At 49.6% G+C, this 15,941-nt stretch overlaps 1 protein-coding gene and 1 long non-coding RNA gene across 5 annotated transcripts in view; both read left to right on the top strand.

Moving 5' to 3' along the window:
• The window catches only part of LOC119395606 (glycerate kinase), a 221,694-nt gene that overhangs the window by 80,704 nt on the left and 125,049 nt on the right, over positions 1 to 15,941 (top strand). The gene's annotated exons all lie outside the window — the stretch shown is intronic.
• On the top strand, positions 9,747 to 12,137 carry LOC119395607 (uncharacterized). The gene is made up of 3 exons (XR_005184262.2): positions 9,747 to 11,277; positions 11,373 to 11,526; positions 11,644 to 12,137. It is a non-coding gene; the product is annotated as an uncharacterized LOC119395607 (long non-coding RNA).

Consider the following 15,941-nt stretch of genomic DNA (forward strand, 5'->3'; position numbering starts at 1 on the left):
CCCTGATGATGTCATGTCTATCACCGTTCTGGCGTTACGAAGTGCACCAAAAAGGCGAGAAGTGTCAAGGGATAATAATGCACTTATTTATTCGTATTTTCAGAGGCTGTTTTGGGGCCCTTAAAAAAACTGGGCGTGCAAACACGGACACAAGAGAGTAGTCAAGACACCAGAAACGCCTCTAACAACTGAAAAATCATACAGCAGCGGAAAAGAAGGTAGGCAAACACCTGCTCATTCCCACGCAAGAGGCAATGCCTATCAGTCAGATGCGTGTGGTCGTCTACGTGAGAGATATCTGTTCACTCTTTTGACTTTTCTCTTGTGTTCGTGTTTGCACGGCCTACCTTTTTATCACGAATACCTACCAACTAGCCCAGCTATATTCTAAGTTTATCATTGTCTTTACTTCTGTATTTACTTATTGATTTACGCAAGAACGAGAGGAAAAAACTGTACTAGCGCATCGATATATATTACTTATCTTTGTTTTTAATCTATGTCCAGTGTACTAGGTCCAAGACTCCAAGAATATGCTATCCAGCGAGTTGGGTCGTCACCCTTTAAGGCTGGAAGTATGTGGTATAGCGTTGAGGTCAGGCAATACTTGTGAGACTTCTGGAGGAGAGAAAGATACGACAACTTTTGGGGAGCTATTCTCGATGTGTCCATCCTAAGGAGATGTCCACAGTCCATTTTGGCACAGCGCATCCAGTTACTCGAAAAGCAGTGAGCCGTGATGTCACCTCGCTCTTGACCACGTCGACGCACCGAACCCGCCAGCACATTGCCAGCGTAAGAAGAAAGTGGATGAAATGTACAGAAACAGGAACTTGTCAAGCCTGAACTTGCATATGAATGTGTCCCAGATGTTTGAGAACGATGCAGGGAATGCATACCGACCTTCACATGTGCATTAAATGGGTGGCTGCATTAAACCAAATCAGTGGCTAACGCAATCAGAGTTCGTGCACGGCCTCTGGAACGTGTGCCCAAAAGCAGATCTCTGGGGGCTGCATTCGTTGCGTTGAAGCACATTCGATCCCTCTCATTTGTGTCGAAGGTTGTGAAAGCTTCGTGACATCAAGATATTTTTTGTGCTATTCAGTCATGTCTGCAGTTAATACGCACCAGCTAGCCCAACTCACATCTCTAATCAAGATGACACTGCCGAACAAGAACCGGAAACTGAGCACGCTGCTCGCCGAGCTCCCGCCAATCAGCAACAGCTGAAATGGACGGTCCATTACATGGACACATCTAGAAGAGCTCCCCTAGCGAAGTGAATATATTTTATGTCCAGATTCCGCGTTCCGGTTAAAAGAAAGGACTAAAGGCGGCGCGCTGCAATTATGGTGCGGCGGCGGCGGCATGATCCCCCTTGGGACTTCGGAGATGGCGCGATCGGCGCGAGCAAAAATAGGCGGCGGCGCACAGGTCTACTAATGAGCGTCGTCACATTTCTTGGAGGTTCTGTGGTCAGGCAGTTGTAGAGCTAGACGGTCACGAAGTTTTGGCAGATTGCGTAGAGAACGAGCCGTCAAAAGTTGAGCAGGACTGAAGCCTGTTGAGCCGGGCGTGTCTCTGTACACCAAAAGAGCCATGCAACGATCAATATTCTTGCGCTATAGTTCCTTCACAGTTCGCACTGCACGTTCCACTTCCCTGTTCGACTGTCGAAAAGCAGGGCTACTCGTACAATCGGCAAAGCCGTATGTCCGCGAACTCTCTCGACGAAAACTGTGGCCCGTTGTCACTCTGAAGAATCTCGGGTACTCTGAATCATGCTCTTCAATGCGGTAATCACAGATATGCTTGGTGTCAAAAGCAGGGTCTGTACTTCCCGAAACCGCGAGTTGTAGTCGACTACTACTAGGAAGTCCTGGCCTTCAAAATGGAAGATGTCAGCCCCGACTTGTTGCCATAGGAACTCAGGTGTTGCCGTTACTATCATGGGCTCTGCCCTCTGCTGTCTCGTCGTTGCACAATGTTCGCAGTTTTTGACCACTTCTTTGATCCTGTGACTTAGACCAGGCTACCTCGCAAACTCGCGGGCCCTCGCATTAAACTGAGCCACTCCAAGATGACCTTGGTGGATCAAACTCAAGACTTCCACTTGCAAAACTGTAGGAACAACCAGCCGACCATTTGATCGTTCAACATGATCGAATCGGCAAACGAAAGTTTACCGTGGTGCTTCCAATACACTGCCAAAGATACTGGTACTCTTGTCTTAGACGGTGTGAGGGATAAGGTTCGGGTAATCATGGCAACTTAAATAATTGTTTCCGAGACTGACGAAGACATTTGCAGCTTGAGTTATAAGGCTTGAATACCACAAAAAAATGATGATGAAGCTTGGCGCGTTACAAGGCAACAGCGAAGGACTGCCCTAGCTAGGATTCGGGACCAGGACCCGACGAGCGCTTCACCCTGCGACTGCTTCGTTCGGTTTTCGTTCCCGAAGCTCTCGTCGTCTTCTTCCTCTTCTATCTTGTCCCCATGGCTTGGCTTGACTTAGACGACACGATTCAGCCTTTTTCTTATCTCATCGTCGTCTTCGTCGGCGCACGGCACAGCACAAACTCACAAACACCGCGCACCAAATGGGCCTACTGCACACATCATGACAAAAGCCCCCCCTTTCGAAAGTTTTTTTTTAAAATAAAACTGTCCAAAGTGCGCGGGAGACAAGACCTATGACAAACAGATGTAGGCAAACGGTTGATGACACTAGATTTATCCACTGAAATCTGCAAAGAATACGAGGTCTGTATTGTTTGCTATATGGCTAGCGCCTGCATCTGCAACCTACACATATCCACAACATTATCATTCCCTGAACCTATGATATCTTCCACACGGAAGGTGTCTTGAATGTCGTGCACGTTGGACTTGTTGTTTGATACCGAGTGTCTTACTGCCTTTGCCCTCATTGACATTACATGTACGCAGGGGTGATTCGGATTTTCCTTCTTGGACCACAACGACTGAAGACGCCTAAGTAGCGACTTGTGGTTGACGTTCTTTGTAACGCTTGAGCATGTTTATGGGAAACAGTTTTGTGGCATGTCCAAGGTCCAACCAATAGTGGTGGTTGCTTCTCTTTCCTGTAACAAGAAATGGCCCTTTCCAATGCACGAGAAGCTTGTTTTCACTGGTTGGAAGTAATAATAAGAGCCCGGTCACCAACTTCAAGTTGTCGTGTTTTGGAGGTTCAGTCATAATATTTCTTCTGCATCTTTTGAGCTCAGGAGAGATGATTCTCTTGAGCCAGCTTCAAGGTGTGTTCAAGACGTTCTCTCAGATCAAGCACATATCTGTAGGTAGTCTTGATATCTTCCTCTAGGTCTTCTCCTGTCCAGAGTTCCTTAAGAATATCCTGGGGTCCTTGGACGTGCCAGCCGTATATCAGTTCAAAAGATGAGAAGCCCATACTGGCCTGAGGTACTTCTCGATAGGCGAATAACAGAGGCGCAAGAAGTTGGTCCCATGACTTCGGCTTCTCTTGGCACAACTTGCGCAACATCTGTTTCAAGGTGCTGTTGGACCTTTCGACCAAGCCATTGCATATCAGGTGGTAAGGCGTCGAGCTCAAATGTCGAATAGCAAGCAAAGCATTCACCTCCTCCATCAGGCCTGGCGTAAAGCAGGATGCTTGGTCACAGAGGATCTCCCGTGGAAATCCTATTCGGGAAAACATTTCCTGTAGCCCATCTGCTACTGTTGCCGAATCAATTGCCGGCAAGGCCACCGCGTCCGGGTACCGAGTGGCGAACTCCACAAGTGTAAGAATGTATCGATTGCCCTTCTTTGAAATCGGCGTCAGAGGTCCAATGATATCAACCACACGTTCGAATGGCGTGTCAATCAAAGGCATTCGTCCAAGAGGCGCTTTGCCTACTTTGCCTTTGGGATATGTCCTTTGGCATGTGTCACATGATTTGACACATCTTCGGACCTCCTCCTGTACACCGGGCCAATAAAACGACTCTAAAACTCGGTCCTTTGTCTTCTTGATACCCTTGTGACCAGATATCGGAGATTCATGTGCCAAGTTCAACACTTGGACATGTAACGCCTTTGGAACCACCGCTTGTTGAAACGATTTACCTGGAGCCAAATGGTAAACGCGGTACAAGATTCCTTTGTCAAACATAAATGAGCGGTATATGGCTCCTTTGCCGCGGATGATGGTGTTGACTTTCGCCCTACAAACATCCAGCGACCGGTCTTTCTTTTGTTTTTGGCGGAATGACTCCTGTGTCACCTGTAAGCTTCCAAATTTAGCAGTCGTGAGCTTCTGGCGATGTCCTTTGCTTGAAACACCAACCATGATTGTGCTATTCGTCCCGCATGCATCCTTGGGTTTCTCTTCAGAATTCAATGCCTGATTAGTCGCCGACTTCTGGCTCGCTGACTCCTTCCACGTTGAGTCAGGGTCATTAGCGTCATGGGTGCCGGGAACATTTCCTACGATGACATCGTAATGTGGTGACGTCATGCATTTGACTATCGCATTTCCGGTGAAATAGGGCGATAGAATCCGTACTTCTGCTTCCGGTACCTCGATGCAACTATCATCAGCCAATAAAATAGTGGCGGTAGTACCCGTCAGCGCATCATCGGGAACAAAGGAACGGTGCACCACCAGGGTGTTGCTTCCAGTATCCCTCAAGACTGATACATTGTGTCCAAACACCTCTCCCTCTAACACCGGCAAGTTTCGTGTAGCTGTTGCGGTGCGTGTTGTAAGCGCACCGGCAACGTATTCATCATGTGACAAATCATCGGCGCAGCCCGGTGGCTCGGACTTCTGGTCAGTAGACACGATGCAAGATGTCGTCTCCTTTGACCCACCGTTGTTTGAGCATGCTCTTGCATCATGGCCTGGCTTTCAACAGTGCCCACAGAAGACTCGTTGGGGTTTCGTGCGGCAATCAGATGCTCTGTGCCCGGGCCAATCACAGACGAAACATCTAAGAGGAGGCTGGGTATATGTGCATTCATCTTGCTCATCTTGCATGTTTCCGGACTTGTTACGCAAGATCAACAAGTTTGTTTGCCGCTGGGCTTCCAAGAAGGTATCAGCCACTTCTGCCATTTCTTCTACTGTCCTGCATTTCTTCTCGCTTAGGAAAAGTGCAAGGCGATCGTGACAGTTATTCAGAAACTGCTCAGCTACAATAAGGTTGCACACGGATGCAAAGTCCTTGTTTGTTTTCGACATCTCCAGCCATCTATCGAAGAAGCTCTGTAATCTCGTGGCGTACTGTTTACCAGTTTCGCCATCTTCCGGCTTGCTTTGCTGAAACTTTTTGCGATAGCCTTCAGCTGTGAAACGAAACCTCTGGAGCAAGGCCATTTTCGTACTCTGGTAATCCATTGAGTCTTCTGGCGACAGACGACCGAAGACTTTCGACACTTCCCCACTGAGGCAAAAACTAAGCGCTGTGGCCCACTTCTCCTCAGGCCAGTCTTGACCAACAGCTGCGCGTTTGAACCTCTTGAGGTACGCATTGAGATCGTCACGCCTCTCGTCAAACACCAGAATCAGGTTGTGAGGATTGATCAAGCATGGGCGGCTTTGACTTCTCTCAGGTTCTCGGTCCTGCGCTGCTGGCTCTCGGCTATCTTTGACCTCAGCTAGTCGAATTCGCAGTTGAAGAGTTATCTTTTCTATCTCCAAACGTTCCTTCGCCGCCTGCCTTTCCGCGGAACGCTCTTCACGCGCTTGCACAGATTCCTCATGAGCCCGCCCTAACCGCGCATCTACCCACGTCTTTAGCTCGGCTCCTTGATGCCCCATGCGTTCCGCTAGTGTTATAAGCTTTTGCTCACTCATCTTCACTACAAAGATTTCAACCCAATGCAAACGGCTTCGTCCTGTCGCGCGGACGCCAATTGTGAGGGATAAGGTTTGGGTAATCACGGCAATTTAAATAATTGTTTCCGAGACTGACGAAGACATTTGCAGCTTGAGTTATAAATCTTTAATGCCACAAAAAAAATGATGATGAAGCTTGGCGCGTTACAAGGCAACAGCGAAGAACTGCCATAGCTACAAGCATGACACATGTTCTTGAAGGACTTAAGGTCTGACCCTCAGCGTAGTCCCTCACTGCACTACACAAGATTTGTGTGAACACTTCACCGTGTGACGGTCCAAGGCAGATCAGTCGATGAGTTGCGTTGCGTCTTACGCCGACAGCAACGATGACTCAGGCATGGTCGGAGCGGAGCGTGCGGCAGAGCCGATGTGTGGCAAACACGTCCCGGACAGCCAGTAGTAGGCCCAGGTGTGGAATGCGCCCAGGTCCGAGCACAACGGACCGGTGCCGGCTGCTGGAGCGCCCGGTAGACGGGAGCCAGGCTCGTGCGATCAACAGGCACAGGGGTAGGATTCGGGACCAGGACCCGACGAGCGCTTCACCCTGCGACTGCTTCGTTCGGTTTTTGTTCCCGAAGCTCTCGTCGTCTTCTTCCTCTTCTATCTTGTCCCCATGGCTTGGCTTGACTTAGACGACACGATTCCGCCTTTTTCTTATCTCATCGTCGTCTTCGTCGGCGCACGGCACAGCACAAACCCACAAACACCGCTCACCAAATGAGCCTACCGCGCACATCATGACAGATGGCCAACCGTAATTGCAGAATTTGATCAAGACAGAGCAGACACCATCCAATGTTTGTTGCCTTTTTATCATCTCCAAGTCCACTGGCACGCTGTTTGCGACTGCTTCCACGACAACTCGCATGTAGTTTTCAACTGAAGCAATTGCAGCGTCTGATGACGCGAGTGGAGCTCTTGACAATGTGTCGGCAGTCGCTAGCAGCTTGCCTGGAACATACAGTACCTTGAATTGGTAACACATCAGCTAAAATCGCAGGCGCTGTATCCGGGATGGTAGCAGATCCACTCCATGTTGCCCAGAAGAGTTTTCAGTGGTTGATGGTCTGTTTCAACGACGAATCGGAGGCTACTGAGGAATTCGTTGAACCGCTGCACTGTACATGACAGCTAAGGCCTCTTTTTCCATCTGGCTGTAGCTCTGCTCAGTCTTGTGAGTGAGCGTAAAGTAAAGGCTACAGCCCGTCTTTCACCCTTGGCTGGTCTTGCATCAGGACCACTCCGAGCCCGAAAGAACTTGCATCTGCGGAGACCACTGTTGGGCGAGATGGGTGATGGCAAACCGTGCAACTTTCCGAAGAAAGTATCGCCTTTACTTTTTCGAAAGCCACTTGCTAGGGAGGCCTGCACAACCAGGCTTTCTGCTTGCGCAGAAGTCCTCAAATCAGAGCTAGTGTATCTGACAGATGTGGCAGGAATCTGGCGACATGATTCACCATGCCCATGAATCTTCGGACACCTCTGATGTCCACGGGCGGTTCTATCATCTGAACGGCTTCAACCTTAGCTGGGTCTGGCAAGATACCGTCTGATGAAACCATGATGCCCAGGAACTTGACACTTGATACGCCGAACTTGCATTTTTTCTTATACAGAGGCAGCGCTGCCCGGCGTAACTGGTCCAACACCTCGGAAAGCATTTTATCGTGCTCCTCTCGGTTGCGGCTGAGCACCAGGATGTCATCGATCGTGTTGAACCACGCCTTGCTGCCCCTCCAGAATGTGGGACATCCAGCGCTGAAAATACTCTGGTGGAGACATAATGCCGAAAGGTAGGCGGCAAAAACGGTACCTGCCGAAAGGGGTCATGAGCGTTGCCAGCTCTTAGCTGTGCCAACTTAACCTGGTGAAGAATAGACGTTGCGTCTAACATGGAAAAGACCCTCGCCTCTCTGAGGAGTCCCAGTACGTGTTCCACAATCGGTAAGACGTGTCGCTCCTGGTGGACATACTTGTTCAGCTTCGTCAAGTTCACGCACAAGCAGTAGCTGCCAGAGTTCTCTTGCATCACCACCAGATTGGCACACCGTCGGGTTGGCTTTGTGATCCACCTAATTATGCCCTGCACTTCAATCTTGTCAAGCTCAGATTTTACGACAGGACACAACGGGATGTGTAGCCTTCTTGGTGTGCTTAAGGAAAATGGGACGGCACCTTGTTTGATGCAGATCTCGTACAGTTCGTCCAGCATGCCAAGTCCTTTGAACAGGTCGGGAAAGATGCCTGCAGTCTTGGATGACTCACTCCCAGTCATGCCGTCGACAAATTTGACAACTTGCAGCGCTTCAATGGCTAGAAAGCCTAGCAGAGGCACTGTTTGTGAATGCACCACATGCATTATCTGCTCTGCTGTCCAGCCTCTCCATCTCAAGGTAGCCCAAAAGGTACCCAAAACGACTAGCGGCTGCCCTCCGGGGCCCTCAGCTTCTTGATGGTCAAGATGCACCGGTATTCCAGAGAATGTGCTCGATGTGACAGAAACTTCAACATCAGTATCAACCTTGAACTTGAGCAGCGACCCATTGACTTCAACGTCAATGTACTTGGCTCGAGGCAGGTTGACTGAGCCAACCTTGTTCAGTCCTATAGTCTACACAGAGGAACGGCACATCCCCGCAATGTGGCCCTTCCTTCAGCACTTGGTACAGAGAGCTCATCGGGCCGGGCATTCTGTTCTCGGGTGGCACTCTGCCATAGAAATAACCCTCATTCCCTGAGATTGAGGCTGACCTTTCGGCTTTTGTGGGGGGGGCCTTTGTCATGGACGATTCGTCTTTGCTTTTGTTGCATCCACGAAGACGACTGAGGATGCTGCACTGTGTCAAGGGAGTCATGCGCAATGCGCTCCTTCTTGGCATCTGGTCAAGCAGTAGCCATTCCTCTACTTCTTTGGAAGGGCAGTTGCACCGTTGGTCCATGACCCAAAGTGCGGTGTAGAAGGCGTCCGCCGACTCGCCAGGTTGCTGTGCCTGGTAGGGAAACCTAGCGCTTTCGTTGAGCTTGTTTCCTGGATGGCTGAAGTAAGAGTTGAACTTGCCGATTATTTGCTTGAAATCTGCCATATCAGCCTCTGAAACCTGCAGTGAGCCGAGAATTTCCCATGGTGTACAGCAGTGTGCAGACACGCCCTTCTTCATCGGCAGCGTACAGGCCCGAAGCGTAGAGTTAGTCTTTGAACTGGATGATCCAGTGTTTTCACTGAACTAGGTTGCTGAAATTGAAGGGTGGCGGAGGTCTGAGGTTCGCCGATGCAAACACTGGAGCCGGCGTACTTGCTGATGCGCTTGGTGAAGTACCATCCATCTCCTTGTCACCGTTATTCATTCTGTGTCCCGGATGACTGCTTTGACCGCGCCAGCGACTGTCATCCCCAGCACATATCAGCTGGCACACCCCCTTCCACCATTGCAGTAGAAGCACGCCCACTACTGACACCATGTAATGAGCGTACGGCCGAGTTTCCAGGCAGGCGAATGCCTATGTCACTTTATTTGCGCAGCTTTTATACGCAGCCAACATATGAACATCATAGACAGATAACAGATAAGTTGTTAGTGATATCACTATGGTTAGAAACACCCTCTACATAAATGCCCTTCACACCACAGTATTTGCAGTCTTGGTTCCAGTTTTTAGGTTGGCAACACTGTGTTTAGGTTTTAGGTTGGCAACACTGTGTCCTTGGTCTTGTAGATATATGTGGAACATCTATTAAAGAGGAGGGCAGTATGCGACACACAACCAGTGTGTGCGAGTCACGTCACTCCTTCATTACAATCTCCTGAAGGGAGAGTGAGAACAACACACCCAAAGGAAAATCTAATGGAATGGTAAAAGTAATGAAAGCTGGGCTAGTTGGTAGGAATTCATAATGGGAGGGATGATTTCAGCATGCACAGAACAGACAAAGATGGAAAAAAGTAGACAAAGAAGTGCCGTGTTTGTCTACTTCCTTCCGTCTTTGTCTGTCTGTGCGTGCCGAAATCATCCATCCCATTATGAATTACCAATGGAATCGATCTACATGAATTTCGCGTGGTGCAACCACATATGGCAGCCACTAACGCTCTCACACTGTGACCAATGTCAGTGATGGCCACTGTGGGCACGACTGTCTTCCAGAATGTCTTTGGAATGCCACTGGCCATTTCACCATGCAGCTGTTCAACCATTGTATGTCTGTGATCAATTTCATGCGGCCTCCACTGTCCCCATGCTGATGCAGTCGTTAGCCCACGTCCCGTCACCGGCTGCTTGTTGGCAGTGGGCCCACACACAAGTCCACTGCCGAAGCTGTGAAGGGAGTGGCCATGTTGCCCACCAATGCGCCACGGGTAGGCAAAATGTGCAGCCCATGTGTTTCCAGTGTGGTCAACCTGGGCACATGCGGGCTGAATGCCCAGAAAATTGGTACTTGGGAAACAGACATTGGTAGAGGCTACATCAGTGGGCATCTACGTCGGCACACTCTGGGTTGCAAACACCGCTGGCAGAAAGGAACACCTTCTTTATATCCGCATTGGAGCAACAAAGTTCCAGCAACAAAGTGCTCTTAGACGCTGGGTCCAGTGTCAGCCTTTTGGGACGAGCGATAATGGCCGCTGAAGCCACAGGATCCAGCCGTAAAAGAGAGGTACGCACGCTCCACCTTGTCACAGGTCAGTCTCTTGCTGTGTGGCAGGCTCTCACTGAAAGCGTTTTCTACACATGCCCGATCTTTGTAGAGACGCTGTGACCGGGATATCTCTTCATATTGCATTTGGAGGTTGGACGATCGGAACCACAGTGCTGATTCGTCAAGGGAGAGCGGCAGGTTAAAGGAGGGCTAGATAGCGAAGAATTCTACGACCTGCAAGCAATATTTGCCGAGCAACCTGAGCCTACTGCCAATTCTGAAACCCCAACTTCCAATCAATCCGCACACCTTGCAGCTCAGTCGAATGTCTGGCGCAGGTGCTTGAGATCTTCAGCCTAGTCGTTACTACTACTCCTGGGCACAGAACACTTGCTGCACATTGCATTAACACTGGGGATAGCCAACCTGCACGTTGCAAGCTCTGTCCTGTCTATGCTAAAGAAAGGGCTTTTATGGAGCACCAGCCAGTGGACAAGCACTCATGTTACAGCTGGAAAAATGTCCGCTGGCTTCCGCCTTGCTATTGATTATCGTACAAGGGTGCCCGCTTATCCCATGCCCAGGACCGCCCGGCTCTTGGCACAGTTGGGTCAAGCACAATGGCTTTTGAGTTGCAACCTTTTGCGAGGCTTTTTTCAGATCCCAGTGTGTGAACACAATATCCTCAAGACCACATTTATCTGCCACCAGGGCACCTACGTGGTCACTAACATGCCCTTCGGAGTCGCAGGTGGGCCAACAGCCTTCGATACACTGATGGACACCGTTTTCGGTGGCATCACAAGTTTGCAATGGCATTCCTCGACAATGTCCTTATTTATTCAGGCACCGTGGACAACCATGTGGAACACATTTGATGTGTACTAGAGCACACCAGAGAAGCAGGCCTCACCGTCAAGGCAGACAAGATCTGACTGTCAAAATTCACCCAAGTTCCTTGGACCTATAATTTCACCTGGGCAGTGTAGACCTGACAAAGGTAAGATGCTTGCTTTGTTGTACTACCCTCGACCAGCAACAGTCAAAGAACTGCAAGTCTTCCTTGATCTTTCAGGTCATCATTGAAGCTTTATAGTACCTCGATTTTCTCTCGCAGCCCTTGACCGGTCTTTTGACAAAGGATTCACCCTGGCAGTGGACCATCCAGCAAGAGGGCGCATTCCAGAGACTGGAGGAATCCCTGGCTCATGGTGCCGTGGTGAACCTCCCTAATCTTAACCGGCCCTTTGTGGTGGAGATGTATGCTAGTGGTATCAGAATAGCGGTTGTGCTTCACCAGGCAAGCCCTGAGGAATCGAGACCCAAGACTGAGTCTCAATTCAGGGTACTCCTCACTGAGGCAGAAGAGCAGTACACAGTTCAGGAATGGGAGTGGTCTGGGCAGTAGATGAATTCAGGCCTTATCTGAAATTCACAGAATTCGAAATCCATTGTGACCATTCTTTGCTGTCGTGGATGTTTTGCATAGATCAGGCCTCGCCGTGAGTGAAGCGGGGGGTCCTTAGGCTGTAAAGTTTGAACTGCAAGGTCAAGCACAGGCTGCGCCCCTGCCAGCATTCCAGCAGATGCACTTAGCAGATACATTCTACCCGAAACATTGTTTCCCATTACCATTCGAGAACCAAAACAGCACGTCACGTTCGAGACAGTTGCCACTTTCTCTGTGGCAGACAGCATCACTGTCCTGAACGATATTGAATGTCTCATTGAAGAGCAAGGTCATGAGTCACTTTTGCTGAAAAGTGTCATGCAAGGTACACTTCCAGAGAACGACCCACAATCATGCCTAATGAAGGACTTGGCTGCTTCAGTAGAACGGGGCTAGTGGTTTGCCTGTTCAGCAAAGAGGAAATCAAGGGGCTACCAGTGTGCTTGCAGACTCTGGTCTTGAAAATCCCACATGCAGGCTTTTTCAAGACACTGTAGTGCATTTCTTCTCCCTTTGTTCGGCTGGGCATGCGAGCTGGCATATCTAAATATTGTAACAAGACTGAAACTTGGGCTAGTTGGTTGTACTTCATGATGGACCGGTAGCGCAACCAAGAACGAACACGAAAACACAGCGCTGACTCACAGCTAAATTTTTTTTTTCAGAAACAGTTATAAGTGACAAAACCTATATGTTTCCCGCATGCACAAGCTGAAGGAAAGCAACAATCTGGCGTACCAACAACAAAAACCGAATCGACACAAAAACAAGAATCTAGATCGAAGTCACACGTACTTGTCTAAAAATTCGTACTCGCAATCATGCTTACATCACCAGTGGTTCACTGATACATGAACCAGATTGTTTCCTGATGTACAGTCAACCCCGTTTATAACGAACTCGAAAGTGTCGCGAAAAGTGGTCGTTATATCAGTAGTTCGTTGTATATGGACTCGCCCTTAAAAACGTGCGCTTAGCGGCCAAGCCGTTTTTTTTTTTCTTTGTGCACTTTTATTAAAGTGCTAACAACCCCTTCGGTGACAAGCTAAGCCTTTTCGCATCGTGAAGCGACGCCCGCTGCGTGCTCACGCGTGAATTAACCAGCTTTGCAATGAGCTGACACCGTTTCACCGAAGCGCGGTACCGCGACGTGGAGCCGATCATCCCTCGCTAGTTGCGTGCAGCGCGTCGCCTACTTGGGTCGCGGAGTCACTGCCGGGCCGCTTGCTGTATGCCGTATGCGCGCGTTTGTACGTTCTTTGAGCTTGCTTCACTCCGGAGCGTGCCCGGACGGGTGCGGCGACTAGCCTCTTCGTTCAACGCGGCGAAAACAAGCATTTTCCAAGCAACGCGCACTCTATGTCTCTGCGATGCTCTCGCGGCCCTGCACGACGACGCGTGGCGCACTTGAGTTGTCACGTAGTCAAACACGCAGTATACGCACGCTGTCAATGCATCGACGTTTCTCGGTGCCCGCGCCGATTGACAACGAGCTACTTTCGTTTCTCCAAAGCGGCGCGCACTTTAAAGCGGTCTCGCACGACGCGGCGGTGGCGAACTTGCGAACGGCAGCACGGCTAAGCATGGCGCGCTTGTACCGCCGTCAATCCGCAGTGTACGGCGTACGCCACACGAGCAGCCGAGCAGATATCTACAGATGACTGTGATAAGGTTGACGGCTATAAGGCATAATGGCACGTTCTTCGACGGCCGCCACCTCGCCTTCGCTCATTACTGATGCTTATCCGCGAAGGCATCGCCGCAGTCACGCGGGAGTCGTAATCACCGATCGACCGGTCTCTGCCGTTACCGAAAAGACGGACGACTTTTTGCGGCACATTGTGGCGTCGACGAGTTTAGGGACGCAGTGAACCTTTTTGCGATGGAAAGTTGTCACGGTTATCACTTCTTGCATTTATGCCTTCTTGCGTTCCAAGGCATTGTTTTGTTCATCGCAGGCGGTCGTAGCTGCAGAGAACGACGTCAGGAAAGGTTACCGTGCGAAAGCTGACCGCAAGGCTTCATGCTGCCTACTACTTTTTTTTCCCTCACTGCCATTCTACCACTGAAGAAAAGGCTGGAAAGTGAGCGACCTCGCTCGCAGCGTCCGAAATCTGCGTGCGGTGCTCGCGAATCTGGGTATCTTAGGCGCGAGTAAACTGCAGCGGGGCACGCGCGAGCGTGCGCTCCTGTCACGCTTTAGAAGGCATGTTCTAATTTTTTTTTTTTTTCGCTTCGTATGCGCCATATTTTTACCGCGACTGTGTCCGAAGTGTTCGTTGTAAAAGTAGGAGGCTTTGAAAAAGGTTCGCTATATCTGGATGCAGCTTCAATGGTTAGCATAGGAAGATCGTAAGTGCACACAAATATGGTCGTTATAACCGATAGATCGTTATATGTGGGATCGTTATAAGTGGGTTCGACTGTAGTACGTTTCGTTCAACTCTCTAAGAAGCTGGTTCTTATGTCTCCTCAAAATAATTACGTCATTGAATTTCGGTGCACACCCACATCTGTTAACATACGAAGCCAAATGAGCATACCCTCTGGCTGAGAGCTGTGTTTTCATGTTCCTTCTTTTCTCTGTCTGTGTGTGGTTGCGCTGCCAATCCATCACGATGGATATTTAAATATGTCAGATGCTGCAAAGCTTGCCAGCACACCAATGCCTATCGCCAAAAGCCAGCATGAGCAACCAGTGGCCACATTACCGACAAAGGAACTCAGTTTATATGTCATAAGGCCATTACAACTGACAGCACGGCGCCAATTGGACGAGTTCATAAAGTTCATTGTATTGCTTCCTCTGAGAGCTGCTACAAGCCAAAACATCATTGACTGCATGCAAATCTTCAGCCGCCATTGAGATACAGTGGAACTTTGATTATACGACTTTCAGGGGACCGCGCAAAATCGTCGTATAATCCGGGCGTCGTATAATCGAAAAACCGAGAATATAGGCAGTGACGGTCATTGTTGCCCCACAACAGCGGGCACATAATGCCTAAGAAAGTCCGCGGCACAAACTTACGCTGCTCCGAGGAACGTAGGTTAAATTAATTGAAAAAATGACAACCACGCATTTTATCGGAGGTGTGAACGAACCTTTATTTCTCACCTTTTAAAAAAATCTGTGATTTTCTTCTGAGAGTTTGCCCAGCCACGACGCATCAGCTTTCTTTCGATAGCTGCAACATCTGGCAGCAAGTCGCCGATCTCGTCGCGTGCGCAAGCAAACCGCCGAATGTGGTCGACGTAGCACAACACGTCTGCGTAAGTCGGAACGGACGCGCTAGCCTCTGCAGCGTCGTCCATCTCTTCCTCGTCGGAAGTTCCCGCAGTGTCGGGATGCACAGTTTCGATAATGTCATCCAGCGACACTTCACTGCACACTGCAACGTCGTCGTCAGCACCAACATAGTCCGCAAAAGATCCAGGCAGCTCCAGGCTGCCGAACTCTGGTTCGTCATCAACAGGCACTGCAGCTTCACTGGTAGAACAAGCACCACTTCTATTAAAGCCGCAGTGCCTGAAGGAGTTGGCGATGGTTTCTGGCGTGACTGCGTCCCATGCACTATCAATGTAGTGCATTGTATCAAGCACAGAAAGCTTCTTATCCAACTGCTCGCGTTCCATGCCCGCCAGCCGACGCTGCACCAGAAACTTCCGATATTTCTGTTTCATGCACTTGATGACGCCAGCGTCAAGTGGCTGCAGCTGGCTAGTGCAATTGGGGGGCAGAAATACAACTTTGACATTTCTCAAATGCGACATATCTGATGGATGGCATGGCACATTGTCAAGCAGAAGAAGAATTTTCCTGTTCTTAGCCCCCATTTTTTAGTCCAGCTGCTGCAGATATGTAGAAAACATAGCAGCCGTCATCCAGGTTGAACGTGTACTGGCACGGCAGCCTTTTCAAATTCTTGAAGCATCGCGGCTTCTCAAACTTGTTGATCACGAGG

This window comes from Rhipicephalus sanguineus, chromosome 6 (genome assembly GCF_013339695.2).
Source record: "Rhipicephalus sanguineus isolate Rsan-2018 chromosome 6, BIME_Rsan_1.4, whole genome shotgun sequence".
NCBI classification, from domain to species: Eukaryota; Metazoa; Arthropoda; class Arachnida; order Ixodida; family Ixodidae; genus Rhipicephalus; species Rhipicephalus sanguineus.